Source organism: Pinus tabuliformis, chromosome 8, assembly GCF_031772625.1.
Source record: "Pinus tabuliformis cultivar Carrire ecotype Pingquan chromosome 8, CPIR1, whole genome shotgun sequence".
NCBI lineage: Eukaryota > Viridiplantae > Streptophyta > Pinopsida > Pinales > Pinaceae > Pinus > Pinus tabuliformis.
Genome location: NC_142294.1, coordinates 995,383,228 through 995,400,280, shown reverse-complemented (window position 1 = coordinate 995,400,280; position 17,053 = coordinate 995,383,228). Strand labels below are relative to the sequence as shown.

General features: G+C 40.4%; 1 protein-coding gene across 1 annotated transcript in view; it reads left to right on the top strand.

The window, feature by feature from the left end:
• The window catches only part of LOC149238752 (putative protein phosphatase 2C 25), a 341,969-nt gene that overhangs the window by 115,094 nt on the left and 209,822 nt on the right, over positions 1-17,053 (top strand). The gene's annotated exons all lie outside the window — the stretch shown is intronic.

The window sequence follows — 17,053 nt, the reverse complement described above, 5'->3', positions numbered from 1 at the left end:
AAACCATGAAACCACCAATTGTGTGCCTCCCCCTCCAAGTGCAATGTGGCCATCTTGATGGCCTCTACCTCTGTCATCCGATTTAGTTGGAAGTATGTGTCCAACTTCTCTACCCAAGCACGTGTTGTGCACTTGGTAGTGCCATCATATGTAGGAAAATACATTTTCCCAATAGAACGATGTAGCTCATAGTTCTGCGTACCATAGCCTTTCCCCTTCTCGTTCTGCTTGAGCTTGCAAAAGTCTCTGAAGGTCAGAGCCTCTCTGAAGTCTGCCCCCATGGATTGCCACTCTCGGAAATGCTCCCCCATCAACGATGGATCCTCTCCTCCACTAGTCTCACCCTGTGCCAAAGGTATAAAAGAGGGTAAAGTAGCTCGAGTTGGCTCACTCGAGGATGGCCGCTGCGCAGTAGGTGAAAGGTGATCGAACTGTTGAGAGGCCCCTGAAGTCTCTCCAACTACAAACTCCTGGTGAGTGCTCCGCTCTCGGTTCTGCATCTTGATCTCGTCCAACATCTCCTTCTGCCCTTTTGCCAAATTGCTCAAAGCCTTCAAGAGTATCGAAGGCCATCTCGTCCCTACTCTTGGGCTCACCCATATCTTCTGCTACTGTAGTATTCCCACGATCCTTCGTGTCTAGAGTAATTTCCAACTCTTTTTCCCTACTCTGGTACCTCTGTCTTCTGTAAGTAATATTCTGTCAGTCCTCCTCACTCATAGAAAAGTTTTCCCATGGCTGAGCCAAATCTAAGCTCTGATACCACTGTAATGTTCCAAACTTAAACAAACAGTGATGTGCAAAAGCAAATACGACTCATACATAGAAAAATAAAACGATCAACAAATACTCTATACACATTAGAAATGAGAACGAACTGAACCATTTTTTTAATGGAATGGAGTAAGTACAATAGTATGGAAAATGCACCTGGGCTTGCCTCAATGGGCAAGCTTGATAGAACCCAGGTGTCAAACTATAATCTCAATGCTGTAAAGATAACTGCTCCTCTAATACTCTGCGTTGTCTCCAAGTAACTACATTGCTGGCTGGAAAGGAACTGCAAGAAACCTCGTCTCTGGTGCTCAGAAAATGATGAAACTTCAGCTCCACCCTCCTTGGCCAAAACCCACAAAGACGTAGAAGGGTTTAGCTTGAATCCATCCTCCAAAATTTGGCCTCCTATATGGCCTATGCCCTCCAAACTGCTCCAAGAATATGGCCTGCAAGGAATGGCCATGAAATCCTCCTCCAATCTCTGAAAGGGAAGCAAACACCACTCCAAGTATCTCTGCTAACCTCCACGACAAAGCTTAGCCTCAAGGGCTGATACTCTACCTACCAAGTGAGCTCCTAGTACTGCGTCTGCATTTGCGCAGGTAGTGCGAAAGTCACACTGCCAAGCAATAAGCTCAACTAGCTCCCAAACTCTCCCAAATGCCGACAATCTTCCCTAGCCTCCTCTCTGGAAAATCTCACGCCCAACACCTGTGAAAATTCTTGAATCTAACACATCAAAAACCCCTATTGCAATTTCTGATTTACTATCTCCTAATTGTTCTTTACATTAACAAGTTATTTAATTTCATAAACATCGAAGTAAACACAATTGTAGCCTTCAGAGATATATAGATCATGCACTGAAGTAAACAACAACAATAACACAAGGGGCACCATTATTTTTGGACAATCGTCCCCGGAAAAACCAAATGCGGGAAAACCGGTGCAATATATATGAGGGTTTTATTATTAAGCATATTTCGTGAATACAACCAGGGTGCCAGAAATGGCTCACCCAACAGAGAATATCCTTGGCAATAGTACCTCTATCCGGAGACAGATATTCCGACTAATTAGAAATCTGATGATCAAACCCCACATTGACTTCGGTTGTTCCCTATGCTAGAGAGTGGAGGCTGCTCCACGCACTGCTCTGGAACCGCGTCACTCCTCCAGGAGGTACATCACCCTCTCCTGGCTCAGAATTTGCTGATCTGCTCCTAGTCTGTCCCACAGAATCCCCCAACACTGCCTCTGAAGCCCTCTACGACTTCTACATCAACCCTCTACGACTTCTGCTTTAGCCTCTACGACCCTCTGCGTCAGCTCCTACCGCCTCTGCGTCAACTCCTGCGGCCTGCGTCAGCCCTTCTAGGGCTTGTGCTGTCTCTCTCGACACTGTGTTGCCACTCTGCTATGTATTCTTTAGCATTGGATGAAAATCCCTTGCTGAACTGCCCCTCACTGCAACTGATCACTTGTTCGATTTTCTCAGCAAACCTTGCCCCAGAAAAATCGAACTGATTGATCTCTTGTTGTGTCTCCAACTGACCCTCAAGTTTCCTCTTATACTTTTCTTGTTGACGAATCAACAACCGAGATTAAGTCCCTAATCAACGACTAAGATTAGAACTGGCTTGATCCTCGTCACTTAGAACTTTCTCACCCATTTTATATTAATACACGTTAATATTTTTATTTTCCTAAGTTTAGACTTAGGAATTCATTAAAAATATTAATTATTTTAATATCTCTTCATCTGGGTGGAATTTCTCCAAACGATTGCTAGCTCTTGGAGATCTCATGTGTCTTATCCTCTCCACTAAATTTCATGGCTAGAGCACATCTGATGCTATCAAAAATCAACACTCCCTCTTAGCGAGGAATGTGCTCTAATAATGCCTCACCATAGAAACATCACACTGATCCTCCGTATCGGTCCTTTGTGTTGATGCTTGGCTTACTGCCCCACATCCATTACACTACTGCTTCCTGTACTGCTACGCATGACACTGCCACTGCCACTGCTACTGCTACAGCTGTACTATAACTCCCTCTCAACATGCTGCATCATGCTGCCCATAGGCCTGCCATTGCTAACTACTGCCTTGCAACTTAGTTACTGAGAAGTAAGTAACTGACTTCACCCAAACATTGACATCCCGTTCAGTCTGGAAGGCTTGTGATGCTGAAGGTACCTCAGCTGCTATCTTGAGCTTCCTCTGCTGCTACTACGCTACTGCAAACACCTCTATGCCTTTCGCACTGTTGCAACCTCCACTGCACTGCTACAAACTTCTGTACTCTAGTACTGCCTTGCCGCTCCATCACACCTTGCTCCACTCGACACCTGTCATCATGCTACTGTCGTTAAGGGCTCCTGTAGCCGGATGTGATCCTAGAGTTTGGGCACCTCAAGGATCATGCCCCCGCATGTAGTCCTTTCGACTACGACTCTATGTCTCCCCACCTCTTCTCTAGAGGCACATGAGCACTCATGGCACAATCATCATCAGTCTCGATATCCTTCTCCGCCTTTGCTGGAGCAACTTTTGAGTCATAAGCTTCTCCCTTGTCTTTCTTCCTGGGGCACTGAGAGGCATAATGTCCCATCTCCTCACAGTTGAAACACTTGACCTTGGAGATGCCTTTCTTCTTCCTCTTCTGAACCCCCTGCTATCCTGCAGATGCTATAGCTGCATCCTCCTCCTCCTCTTTCTTGGTTCGAATTCCCTTACCGCTACTCCTCACCTTGGTCAATCTCTTGAGCTCTTCCTGTCAAAGAGCTACCCACATCTCCTCCCAACTAGGGAGAGTCACTTTGCCCAAAATGCTTTGGACAAACGTCTCCCAGTCCTCGGAGACTACGTTCAGAGTAGTCCTGACCATGAACTCTGGATCCGGCATAGACCCCACGAAAGTAAGCTGGTCGCGAATTCCTTGCAACATGAGAAGGAACAAATCTATCTCCTCTCCTTTCTGCATCTGATATGACTTCAACTGATTCTCTAATAACATCTTCCGCTGCATGGAAGAGCCTTGTTATAAGGTGGTTAGCGTCTGCCACATCTCCCTTGTTGTGTTCTTCTCAGAGATATGTGGTATGACATGATCCTTGACCCCGTCTAGAATCATGCATTTTGCCTTCTCCTCGACCTCCTCATACTTCTCATTTGCATTAGGGTCAACTGGGACACCAACTATTTTCAAGGCATAGTCCTTGATGCAATGTTTATACAGGATTGCCAGGATCCTGGCCTTCCAGATGACAAAATTGGAAGCCATGCCCAATCTGTCCTGATCCCTCAATTTTCTCACTGCCATCTCTGCTCCTCTTCTCTAGACGCCCTCTGAGTCTTGATTTCCCTCTTGGAAATCCTCCGACTAACTGTCGAATCACTCCTCTCCAATCGTCCTTTGCCACTACAGTCTGGATCTAGTTTTCTTGGCTAGAAATCTGTTGAGGTAGTGCTTCCCTCTACCTTGGTTTAGTCTCCTTAGACACTGTTCTCCACAGACAGACACAACGTCCCACCAACTCCACAAATCAAAATCTGCACAACTCCCTTAGCCCCGACAACTGAAGAATACGAGCCCTTTTGTCTCTGCGCAATCACAGTGAGAGCTGGTCCAACTCCTCGTCGCTACTACGTCAATCCTTCTTGGCTCAGAAAGATGACTTGGCATTGCGTAAGCCTGATATGCCTCCCTCTACCTCTGCGCTGGCCTGGACAACTGACGCAGCTACTGCGTGGGCTCCTCGTAGCTACCGTGTCTTCCTCTCCCGACTTAGAATGTTGACGTAGGCACTGCATGAGCCTCTGCGTCACACCCTCTGCACTTCGTCACTCCTCTGACCTCTTCAACTTTGGAACAACGCTGTCTCTCAGGACAACTGCTTCTCTGCTGCAAATTCTCAGATTTTCTTGGCTGGTGTCTTTAGTCGCCTCTGATCTGCAATCTCTCTGATACCATGTGAAAATCCCTGAATCTAACACATCAAAAACTGCTACTGCAATTTCTGGTTTACTATCTCCTACTTGTTCTCTTCTGTTGCACGGAAGAGCCCTGGTATAAGGTGGTCAGCGTCTACCACATCTCCCTTGCTGTGTTCTTCTTAGCAATATGTGGTATGACATGATCCTTGATCCTGTCTAGAAGCATGCATTTCGCCTTCGCCTCGACCTCCTCATACTTCTCATTTGCATTAGGGTCAACTGGGACAACAACTGTTTTCAAGGCATAGTCCTTGATGCGATGTTTATCTAGGATTGCTAGGATCCTGGCCTTCGAGATGACAAAATTGGAAGCCCCGCCCAATCTGTCCGGATCCCTCAATCCGTTCACTACCATCTTTGCTCCTCTTCTCTAGACTCCCTTTGAGTCCCGATTTCCCTCTCGGAAATCCTCTGGCCAATTGTTGAATCACTCCTCTCCAATCCTCCTTTGCCGCTGTAGCTCAAATCTAGATTTCTTGGCTAGAAATCTGTTGAGGTAGTGCTTCGCTCTACCTTGGTTTAGTCTCCTTAGACATTGTTCTGCACTGACAGACACATTGTCCCACCAGCTCCACAAATCAAAATGTGCACAGCTCGCTTAGCCCTGACAACTGAAGAATTTGAGCCTTTCTGGCCCTGCACAATTACGGTGAGAGCTGGATCAACTCCTCTTGGCTATTGTGTAAATCCTTCTTGGCTTAGAAAGATGACTTGGCACTGCGTAAGCCTGATCTGCCTCCCTCTGCCTCTGCACTGGCCTGGACTAGCTGACGAAGCTATTACGTGGGCTCCTCCCAGCTACCGTGTCTTCCTCTCCTGGCTTAGAATGTTGACGCAGGCACTGCATGAGCCTCTGTGTCACACTCTTTGCACTGCATCACTCCTCTCGCCTCTTCAACTCTGGAACAACGCTGTCTCTTAGGACAATTGCTTCTCTTATGCAAATTCTTAGATTTTCATGGCTGGTGTCTTCAGTCGCCTCTAATTTGCAATTCCTCTGATACCATGTGAAAATTTTTGAATCTAGCACATCAGAAACCCCTACTGCAATTTCTGGTTTATTATCTCCTACTTGTTCTTTACATTAACAAGTTATTTAATTTCATAAACATCAAAGTAAACACAATTGTAGCCTTCACAGATATACATATCATGCACTAAACTAAACATAAACAATAACACAAGGGACACTGTTATTTTTCGACAATCGTCCTCAGAAAAACCCAAAGCGGGAAAACTGGTGCAACATATATGAGGGTTTTATTATTAAGCAGATTTTGTGAATACAACTAGGGTGTCGGAAATGGCTCACCCAATAGAGAATATCCTTGGCAGTAATACCTCTATCAAGAGACAAATATTCCGACAAATCTGCAATCGGATGATCAAACCCCACAATGACTTCGGCTGTTCCCTATGCTGGACAACAAAAGTTGCTCCAAGCACTGCTCTGGAACTACGTCACCCTCTCCCGGCCCAGAATGCGCTAATCTGCTCCCAGTATGTCCCACAAAATCCCCAGTGCTGTCTCTGAAGCCCTCTACGACTTCTGCTTCAGCCTCTACGCCCCTCTGCGTCCTCTATGTTAGCTCCTATGGCCTCTGCGTCAGCCCTTTCAGGGCCTGCATTGTCTTTCCCGACACTGTGCTGCCTCTCTGCTATGTATTCTTCAGCCTCAGATGAAAATCCCTTGCTGAATTGCCCCTCACTGCAACTGATCACTTGTTCGATTTTCTCAACAAACCTCGCCCCAGAAAAATCGAACTGATTGATCTCTTGGTGTGTCTCCAACTGACCCTCAAGCCTCCTCTTATACTTTTCCTGTTGACGAATCAATGGCCGAGATTAAGTCCTTAATCAATGGCTAAGATTAGAACTGGCTTGATCCTCGTCACTCAGAACTTTCTCACCCATTTTATATTAATACACATTAATATTTTTATTTTAATAAGTTTAGACTTAGGAACTCATTAAAAATATTAATTATTTTAATATTTCTTCAGCTGGGTGGTATTTCTCCAAACGATTTCTGGGTCTTGGAGATCTCATGTGCCTTAGCCTATCCACTAAATTTCATGGCTAGAGCACATCCGATGCAACCAACAATCAGCAACTCCATTGCAAGATTCCAACAACAAACTCAACCTCCTCTTCACTGCGTCCTCCAGTAATGCGCACCACCTGGAAGTGAATGCCACTGCTGGAAATCAGAATGAGATCCTCCTCCTAAAGAAATGCAAAAAACCTTCCTAGGGTGGCACTTGAAGTCCCTCGAAGAAATGGTGAGCTTGTCGCTTGAAGAACTCGTGTTAAACAACGAGTGACTTGGATAAGCAGCTCGAGCAACCAAAGAGAAATCGATATACCAAAAAGATGAATGAGATGAGGAGAGTTGCCTTCCTTATATAGATTTCGTGGAGCACTTTTCCCTCCAATTCGTCCTCCATCGTGGGCCCTCACTTAACCACCATCATGCAAAACTTAACCACCTCCATGCAAATCAAACTAGGGAGTGCGTATTTCCCTAGTGAGGGTGGCCCCCATGTGTAACTTAACTACAACATAAATAACTTTTCCTAAGTCTAATCTCCTAATAAAATCGAATGGGGTCCACTAGCTCCAAAACTGGCCCCATAATATAAAAATGAATCTTTTTCCAAAATAATTTAGGAAGGGACATGACACAAGGGATTGGTTGATTGATAAAACATGGAGTTTTCAAGTGCACAACATCTCTGGATTAGAGTAGTTGGGGGGGGGGGAGTGTATGGGGAGATTGTCAGATTATTGAATCTTGAATCCCATGAAGAGGGATGGGGGCATCTCGTAGGCCAACAGGACAATGCAATACATCATCAAAAGAGTGAAATGAAGGTGTAATTGCATTACTTGTAGGGACAAACAATTCTCTATGTGGCAAGATCCTCACAACACCTTGTCAAAATCTCGAATTTGGAGATGTCAGTGTCACAGGTCTCACTTTTCGTGGTGAGGAGCTTGAGCCAACAAATTCCTTGTACCTTTTGTAAGTGGAGTGGACTAGTCATCGACTTGGATCACATCTCTTATAGTTATCGGTGCTAGGAGAGGTCCTTTGTCCTCTGACCTTTCTTGTGTCGACACCTTTGAAATGGAGACGAAAACTTCGACACCAATTGTGGATGCGATAAGTTCATGACTTTTCCCAACCAAATTAGCCAAATCCTTCCTCCTCTAGACCTTTTTTCTCATGCTTTTCAAGCAATCCTTGAAGACATGGCCAATTTTATGGCATTAGGCACAACGAAATGGGATATTAGCATATTCAAGATGTAACAGCATGGGTTTTACCATCTATTATCAAATCCAAAGGCTCGTAAAGCCCATTATCCATATCCAAGTCCACTAGCACCCTTGCCAATGATATATTATTTTTGACAATGAGCTATCGTCTATAACCATAGTGTTACCAATACTATTGTTTATCGCTGAAATAGTAGGTTCAATCCAAAATTCCATTCTGAGTTTGGGGATCTTTATCCTGACCAAGAAGGATTCACAAGTGGCTTGACTAGGATCAAAGAGAGGGGTCCATGGTCTAATTGAGGGATGGCTAAGTCCATGAACCAAATACCTTTTAATATAGTCTCAACATCAATGATTGAGTGAAATATGAGATCGGTCTACCTACGAGATGATATATGAACCATGGAATCATAAACTAGAATAAGGTTCTAGTACTGCAATATCTATCGCCTCAAAGGCTCCATGCCAACTTGCTGCCCCTAGAATCTATTAACTAGGGTTTTACCAGAGAAACCAAGTATATTCTCCAATCCGACATCCTTATCGACCATTAAGGTCACTTTGTACCTCCCCTATGACGAAGTACGTTATGGATTTTCCTTTTGTTCTTCGGTGAGCACCCATATTGAGTGCAACCTTGGAGGTTATCCATAGTCAAAAGTCCTCCATTGAAACTAGAGGCGTTGCTTAACCCATATGAGGTAAACCTTGTTGAATCTAGGGAGGAAGGAGCATGTAGAGATGACATTTCAATATCCAAGGCAATCAAAGACTTAATACCATTCATCTTAGAACAACATTTGTCTTTTAATAAGCTTGATGATGGCTAGTCCTGAATACTGGTTTGGAACCTGTTAGGAGCCACGATGAGCAAGTTGACTGTGTTGGTATTTTGTGGATAATTGAGGACACACAAAACCCCAATAGGAGCATGCATCTCCAATAATTGTGTTTTAAGCAACACTCTCACTAATTGGTTTTGTGCCCAAATAGACAAAAAAGGATATTGGGGAGGGATTTGATCCACTTATGTGTGGATAGGTATACATCAATGATGTCTATCACTAAACACTACCCCTTAGAATTATACCAACCTCACTACTTGTGATAATTATATTGTCCACATAAACCACCAAGGTCATTATATCGACACTTGCACTTTTGACATATATATTTTGGATTAAAAGGAATCCTAAATTTATAATTTGTTAGATATTTGTCTATCTTAATGTACCAATCCCATGGGGTTTGCTTCAACACGCAAAGTGCATTCACCAACTTGCACGTTGGATGCTTCTTGCTACGAGGAATCCCTAAGGTTGATGGATATAAACTTCTTACTAAATCTCCATGGAACAATTAACTCTTTATGTCCATTTGGTATAGTCTCTAGGCAAAATGAGCAACTGTGGTTATAAATAACCTAATTACTATCTATGTTGTAAGGGTGCATCATAGTCCTCCCCATCTTGATGTGAAAATCTCTTCGCAAATAGTGGCATCTTATCTTTATACATTGAATCATCTACCTCGTATTTAGTCTTGTAAGCCCATTTGCACCCATTGTTTTTTTTTTTACCTTGATTGAACTTTTCCAACACTGAAGTCTTGTTCTTCAAGAGTGCATCAAATTCAGTCTTCATGGCTCTTTTCCAGTCATCCCATTCTTTTACTTCATCTTAACTCCAAGGTTCATAATAAAATAGAACAACAAATAGTAAAACAATTTGTATGCTCAACTTGTTTATTTCTATAAAGTCTTCTACTTGGCCTTTCTTCTCTAGGTTGAGGAATTTCATCCAAGCTCACATCCTTCAGACTAGTGTAGTACTTATTTGGCTTAGGTTTGTTAATTTTCCACTGTTCTATGCTTAGCACAATCACTTATTTCAATTCTTCTTCAATCAACAATCAATCTATCCAATATAAATTCAATCTTCCAGTAACAATAAACAATTGTAGATAGAACAATAAATCCAATGCACAATAGAAGACAACCAAGAACAAGAGAGACAATATTTGGTCAAAGACTTGGGAAAAACCCACAAGGAGGAAAACCCTTTCAAAATTCTTCTTCTATTAGATTGTCATCAAATGTTCAATACAGAGATACAATGTTCCAGTTCATCAACAATGGGTTAAAGGATCAAAGCCTTGACCAATCAAATCCACTATCCAATATCCAATCAAAAGAGAGCAATATAGCCAAATATGGTCCAAATCAAATTATGCTATTTCTGGTCAATGTCGGCAGCAGTCAAAGATGCCCTAACCAGTCAATAGTCCATGGTAAAAGTGCCTCCAAAACAACTCGGTCAAACCCAACAAAAACAGTCAACAAGAACTTGGTCAAATGAGAGAGAAGATCTGCGGTCAAATTTCAGAAATTCTGCAGTCAATGTTTGTGGTCAACCTTGGTCAAACTGCCCAAAAAACTTCCACCTCTTGACCAATCAACTTGGCCTTCCAAAACAAAGATTCTCCCATGTCAAACGAAGTCAAACCAAGCTCCAAGATCAAGAATTCAACACTGGTCGAAGTCCCAAAACAAAAGATGAATTCAGCTAACAGAAAATCCCTCTGTCCCCTTTGCACATGTGAAGAGAGACCTGTGATTGCAGAGCTGTACGAACCAATCCAAGAGAAGAAAGATGTGTGTGATGATGTTCCAAAGTGATGTGACAAGAGGTCTATTTATATTTGTCTCAAGGGGTTGAATTAGCTTGCTCAGGCCGACTTGTACTTTTGTGCACATGTGGGTTTCATCTTAAAAATGATATTTTTCTTTGATCAAATTAAATTCTTCCCAGGGCTAGTAGGGGCTTCTTTGGATGAGGAAGACTATCTAATGGAGGGAATTTATCCCTGTTCTGCCAAATTAAAAGGGTTGTAATCTAACCTTGAAATCAGTCCCATTATTTACCTGTTTGGGAGAATATTTAGCCTCCTCATCATGAGCAACATCCACAACAACCCTCAATTATTGTCTTTCATCTTGCAATTGTTTCCCTTGCATCTTGTTTGATTTTCAATCCCTAACCAACAACTTTCATTGGATTACATAATTATATTTGATTGAATCTTGCTTGGATTTTTGCGCTGAGAGGTGCTCTAGAACCCACTGTTGATAATATCGGCGATATATCGGCGATATTCGGAAATATCGCGATATTTTCGGCAAAACGATATATCGCCGAGAAAATATCGCGATATTTTCTGTTTTGAAAATATCGCGATATTTTCAAAATATCGGCAAATATCGGAAAATATCGGCAAAATATCGCGATATTTTGAAAATATCGGCAAAATATTGGCTATATTTAAAAATTTGAAAAAATTATTTTTTATGCTTGCCGATATTTGCCGATATTTTGCCGATATTTTCGCCGATATTGCCGATAAGATATTTTCTGGACCCTCGCCGATATTTTCCCGATACCGATATTATCAACACTGCTAGAACCCAGTATGAGGGAGATGTTGTCACATAACATTACATTTAAAAATAATAAAATAATACTCACAAACAATTTTTATTGTTTGTTTGTCAAGTTGTCTATGATCCTCTAGGCTTGACCTGTGGCTTGAGGAGCTGCGACCCGGGGGCATCTAATCCGTCAAAATCACCCAGGGATCGCACCCAGCCTGAGCCACACCAACCCTAAGCTGACTGGATTTTTTAGCATGCCTCCTCCCCCTAGCATAGGGCACAACCACCACTCGTGAGGTTTGGTCCCGGGTCGCCTAGCTAATGAGGCCCATCCTCAACCGGTTGTGTTAGTGGGACTCGACAATACTCACATCAACAAATTAAAAAAATAGCAATAACCAAAAAAAAAATAATGTCGGTCATAAATAAAATACTTCAATTTCCACCTTAATTTTATATCAACTTTTTATAGAGAGATAAAGTGAAAAAAAGTTAATTTACTTTTTAGTATGAGGGAGATATGTGATTTCTTCATATTAATATTTAAAACAAAAAAATAATATTATTGATATCACATATGTGTAATTCATTCTATATTCAATTGACATGTAACATTTAAAACAAAAATATATTAATGAAAAGAATATTTTAGTGTCAACCATAAATAAAATATTTCAATGTCTGTATTAAGTAACATAATTTTATATCATTTTTTTAAAAACCACAAATACAACACTATATATTCTATATGAGGAATATACATATACTGTCAATACTGTCAACTTCCATTATGTCACTTGCTGGAATTGAACTAGGGTGGGGAGGATCCCATTCCTTCCTCTCAGCGACCCAGGATAACCCCAATTAACAATTTTAAATCAAACCACTGTTTTACAAAACGGCCGGGTCAACCCGGAAACGGCCGTTTCAATCCGTTTTGATGAAAAAAATTTCAACCGGCCTATTGACCCGGCTCGGTGACCGGGTCAGCTATGACCCGGCCGAGTCAGCCAATGACTCGGCCGGGTCATAGCTGACCCGGTCAACTCGGCCGGGTCACTTCAAAAAACGGCCGGGTCACTTCTAAACCTTGCTGAGCCTTTTTATCAAGGATTAAAGTCATGGAATAATAAAGATTACAGTCAGGTTTGAAGATTATGAACTAGGTCACTCCCAAGGTAACTATACAATGTACATCAAGAGATCTGAAAAGATTCGGACATGAGTCATGACTCATCAGTATTACTACTTTGCAGACTTTGCTGACACTTATATTAGCTAATGTGGCTATTATAGAAGATAAGTGCCCATCCATAAGCCAAATCCTGAAACAATTTATTAGAGTATACCCTTGAGGAGAATAAAACGAAGGCTTTCTGAAATTATTCTAGGCTCAACATGATTTATGGACTGAATTCTTAACAAAAGAAGAATAAAATATTTTTCCTTCAAATGCAGATAACTGATTCCAAGAATCAAACTAATAGATATCTAATGTAAGAGTCCAATTCTGAATTTGCTTTGGGACTTATGCAAGGTAATCTTCAGGACAGATTGACACTTCAACATCTTATATTTCTTGATTTCCACAGAAATATGTCTGTATAGAGCCAATGACGCTTACATAAAACCATATGAAGATGATTGCTCATAATGTTGTGCCAATGCCTAGAAATAACCAATGAAAAAACATCATGAATACTGAACAGTGATTTGCCCAGATCCTGCTAATTGTTCCACAAATCTGCATGAGGAGCTTTTAGATAAAGTTTCCAAATAGATTTTTCAAAATATACTTCATTGTTTCATAAATCAAAACTCTTTCAGTCAGATTTGAAGCAGAGGTTAAAGGGCGTCATCAACAAGTCTTCTTTTAAGAACAAGCTGGACAGAAGTCCTAGACAAAACCCGCTACAGAGCAGATAGAATACAAGACTTCTTGAAATGATAGGAGCAGAAAGAATTTCAAATGACTCTGAGTGCATATAGGAATGAAGAAGTCTGAGCATATAGGATGATACCCATCCTTGCCAATATGGGAAGCTAGACCAATATTGTTTTATCTGAGAATTGATAACTTACATATAACTGAAGCAAGAGACATGTCAATGTGGAGATCATTGCATTGATGCCATGAGCAAGATCATAACCAAACAACGAACTTCCAATTATGCAGTTGACTATGTATTTACTATTGCCATTGGGTACACCGTACCATTTTGATATAATGGATTGGTTCATGAGCCTACTTTGATCATATGTTGTCTTCCATGTATATTATAATGTTGTGTGTTTGGAAACTTGAATGAAAATATTTAAAATTATGTTTAAACTATTTAAAATTATGTTTTTTTATAAAAAAAATAAATATTTAATGTATTTTTTACAACGACCGAGTCATTGAAATCGAGCCGGCCGAGTCATTGCCGTTTCCGTTTCCGTTTCCGAGTCGATCCTCGGCCGAGTCCGAATCCGTTTCCGTTTTGTAAAACATTGAATCAAACTTTATATAAAAATTTGAAATAATTTAAATTAAAAATTCTCATATATTTTCACTTTCCATTGGGATGGAGATGTGTGATTTATTTCATTCTTAACATGGGTTTAATCTATGACATTTAAAAAATATTAGTTACAAAAAAAGTTAAATTTGGATTATAAATCAAATATTTCAATATGCATGTGGAGTAACAGATTTTAATATCAAATATATATTTAGAGCGAGAGGGTTCTTATTCCATTAATGAGTGCTTTCTAATTCAAGATATAAGGGAGATTTGTAATTCCTTCAATTTTAATATAGAATTGGTCTTTACCATATATATATATATAATTGGTCTTTAACATCTTAAAAAATATGTATATAATTGGTCTTTAACATATATTTTCTAGAGAAAATAGTCTGCAACTTCTATTCTATAAGTAAAAGAGGTTACCTCTGTATATGCCGAAGCATTCTTGTGGTGTATAGCCCTATCTTGAAGATCTCATAAGATTGTTCCAAAAACCTGCTGAGCTGTTTAGAAACAGCTTCTATGACCCAATAAGATGATAAAGTTCTATCAAAGTCTTAGAAAAAGAAGAAATCTGTCAACATCCAGTGTGCCCCAAATTATATCAGTCCCCTGTAGGGCCTCTTAGTTGCATATAGAGTGATACCTTGTATACCTTGTAAATGTATCCTTTAATCCATCAAAACAGTAAGAACCACCAGACAATATTTCCATCCAAAAAAGAAAAGTATAAAAGTTTTTGCAAGTAGAAATAAAATCCTGTATAGAGTTCCATGAAGTGTAAGTGACCCTCATGAATCAGTCAGACCCAAGGGTGTATATATATGTATAGAGAGAGAGAGGGAGGGGGAGAAAAAGAGATTATACCATTTTCAAATACGAGGGGGCATGTATTAACATTTTAGTGTGGAGATTGTGAACCATAAATAAAATATTTCAATGTCAACTACATATATATTATATAAAACAAGTCTCAAATCTCTCGAGGTTTGAACCTTTCTTCTAGTTTTGCACTCAGAAAGAGGTTTGCATGTTGAGAGATTTGATCCCTATCGGCACCTGGTAGATCCAGAGTTAAGATGGTTCTATGCTGGTTATCTACAATGACGATCTTACTTATGATGACCTCGTCAGTACATGTAACTTGTGAGCCTTAGCCTATTGACTATGGCCAACAAACATACGTTTTTACAAATTTTGGATCTAATCTAGTCCATTTCTCTTCCGGAATCAGAACATAAGCTACAAAACCAAAGACTCTAAAGTGACTTGCATGTAGTTTTCTGTTGGACTAAGCTTCATCAAGTTTAACATCCCCCACAAGCTTTGCAAGAATTTTGCTAAGAAAGTACAGTACATATCTACTGGTTCTAACTAATTTTTGTTTAAAGCCGATGCATGTGAGCATTTTCACTTTTGTTCTATCTGTCCTCTCAATAACCCCATCTACTTGGGTTTAGTTGGTGTAATTTCATTCGAGGAAAACTCTTCATTGTTTGATTAGAGGACATTTATTTTCCTCCCTGCTTCTTTTTTCCTATCACAAGCACCTTAAATTCAATGATGCATCAAACTTCCTTTCCAAAAAATATATCCACATCTTCCTAGTGAAGTCATCGACAAAGAGTCTGGAGTACTATACATGAGAAACAGAGGTTGACTTTGTTGGTTTAGAAATATCATGGTGGACAAGCTCCAACACTGACTTAGCTTTCTATGCCTTCTTTTCTTTTAAAAGCAAGATTTGATGCTTTCTAGCTAGGTAAGCTTAACACATATCTTCTGTTATGAAACCAACTCACAAAAAGATAGAAAAGATAGATCAACGCCTTGGAATTCAGCCTCTTTGAGGGGGCAACCTCCTTTACATTACACAAATGAATGATTCCTTGATGATTCAAATGGCAAAACCTCCTTTCTATATGTAGGAGTCTAAGGAGTCACAATTTAACTCAACCGACCTAACAATAATAATATAAAATCACAAAAATAACAATAGAGGGATTCTATGGGGCACAGTAATAACAATGTGGGGGCAATAATAATAATAAAAAATCACAAAAATAACAATAGAGGGATTCTATGGGGCACAGTAATAACAATGTGGGGACAATAGGGGCACAACAATATTAAGAAGGGATACAACTACAGTGGTAATGGTGTAATCACTAGTATTGTAGGGACCTAACATGCCCCTCTCCTTCCAAAAAGTGTTGTCCTCAACACTTGAGTAGTTATGGATGCTTTTGTATAAAATTCTCATCCTCCCATGTGGAATCTTTAGTGGATAAGTTCTTCCACTTGATGAGATACTCCGAAATTAATCGATTTTGTAGCTGTCGAGTTCTTGTTTCTGTGACTGCTTCCAGTTCCAATATAATTTTTCCTTCCTCGTCAAGTTTTGGCAATATTGTTTGAATTGGGAGCTTGTCGCCTATAACCTTCTTTAAACATGAAACATGGAAAATTGTGTGCACTTGAGAAGCTGTAGGAAGCTCCAATTTGTACGCCATAGTACCAATCTTTTGTAACACTTTGTACGGACCATAATACTTTGGTGATAATTTATTATCCTTCTTAGCTTGTTTGAGGGACATTTATTTATATGGTTGTAGCCGTAGGAATACCCAATCACTTACATCAAAACTTTTTTCGCTGCGATGTTGATCTGCCTGTTGTTTCATTCTATTCTGTGCCAACACAAGGTTATCCTTTAAGAGTTGGAGGACTTGTTGTTGATGCTCGGCGTGATGTTCCACTGCTTGAAGAGTTTTCTCTTAAATATGATGTGATGGATGGTGGCTGATATCCATAAAGAGCTATAAATGGGGTCATTTTTGTTGTTGTATGGAAGGAAGTGTTATACCACCATTCAACTAGAGGCAACCATTTGACCCATTGTGTCTGTTTATCAGATACAAAGCAATGAAGATATTCTTCCAAACATTTGTTTATTATCTCAGTTTGCCCATCAGATTGAGGATGATAAGATGAGCTATGAGCTAACTGAGTACCGAGACAAGAAAATAATTTTGTCCAAAAGTTTC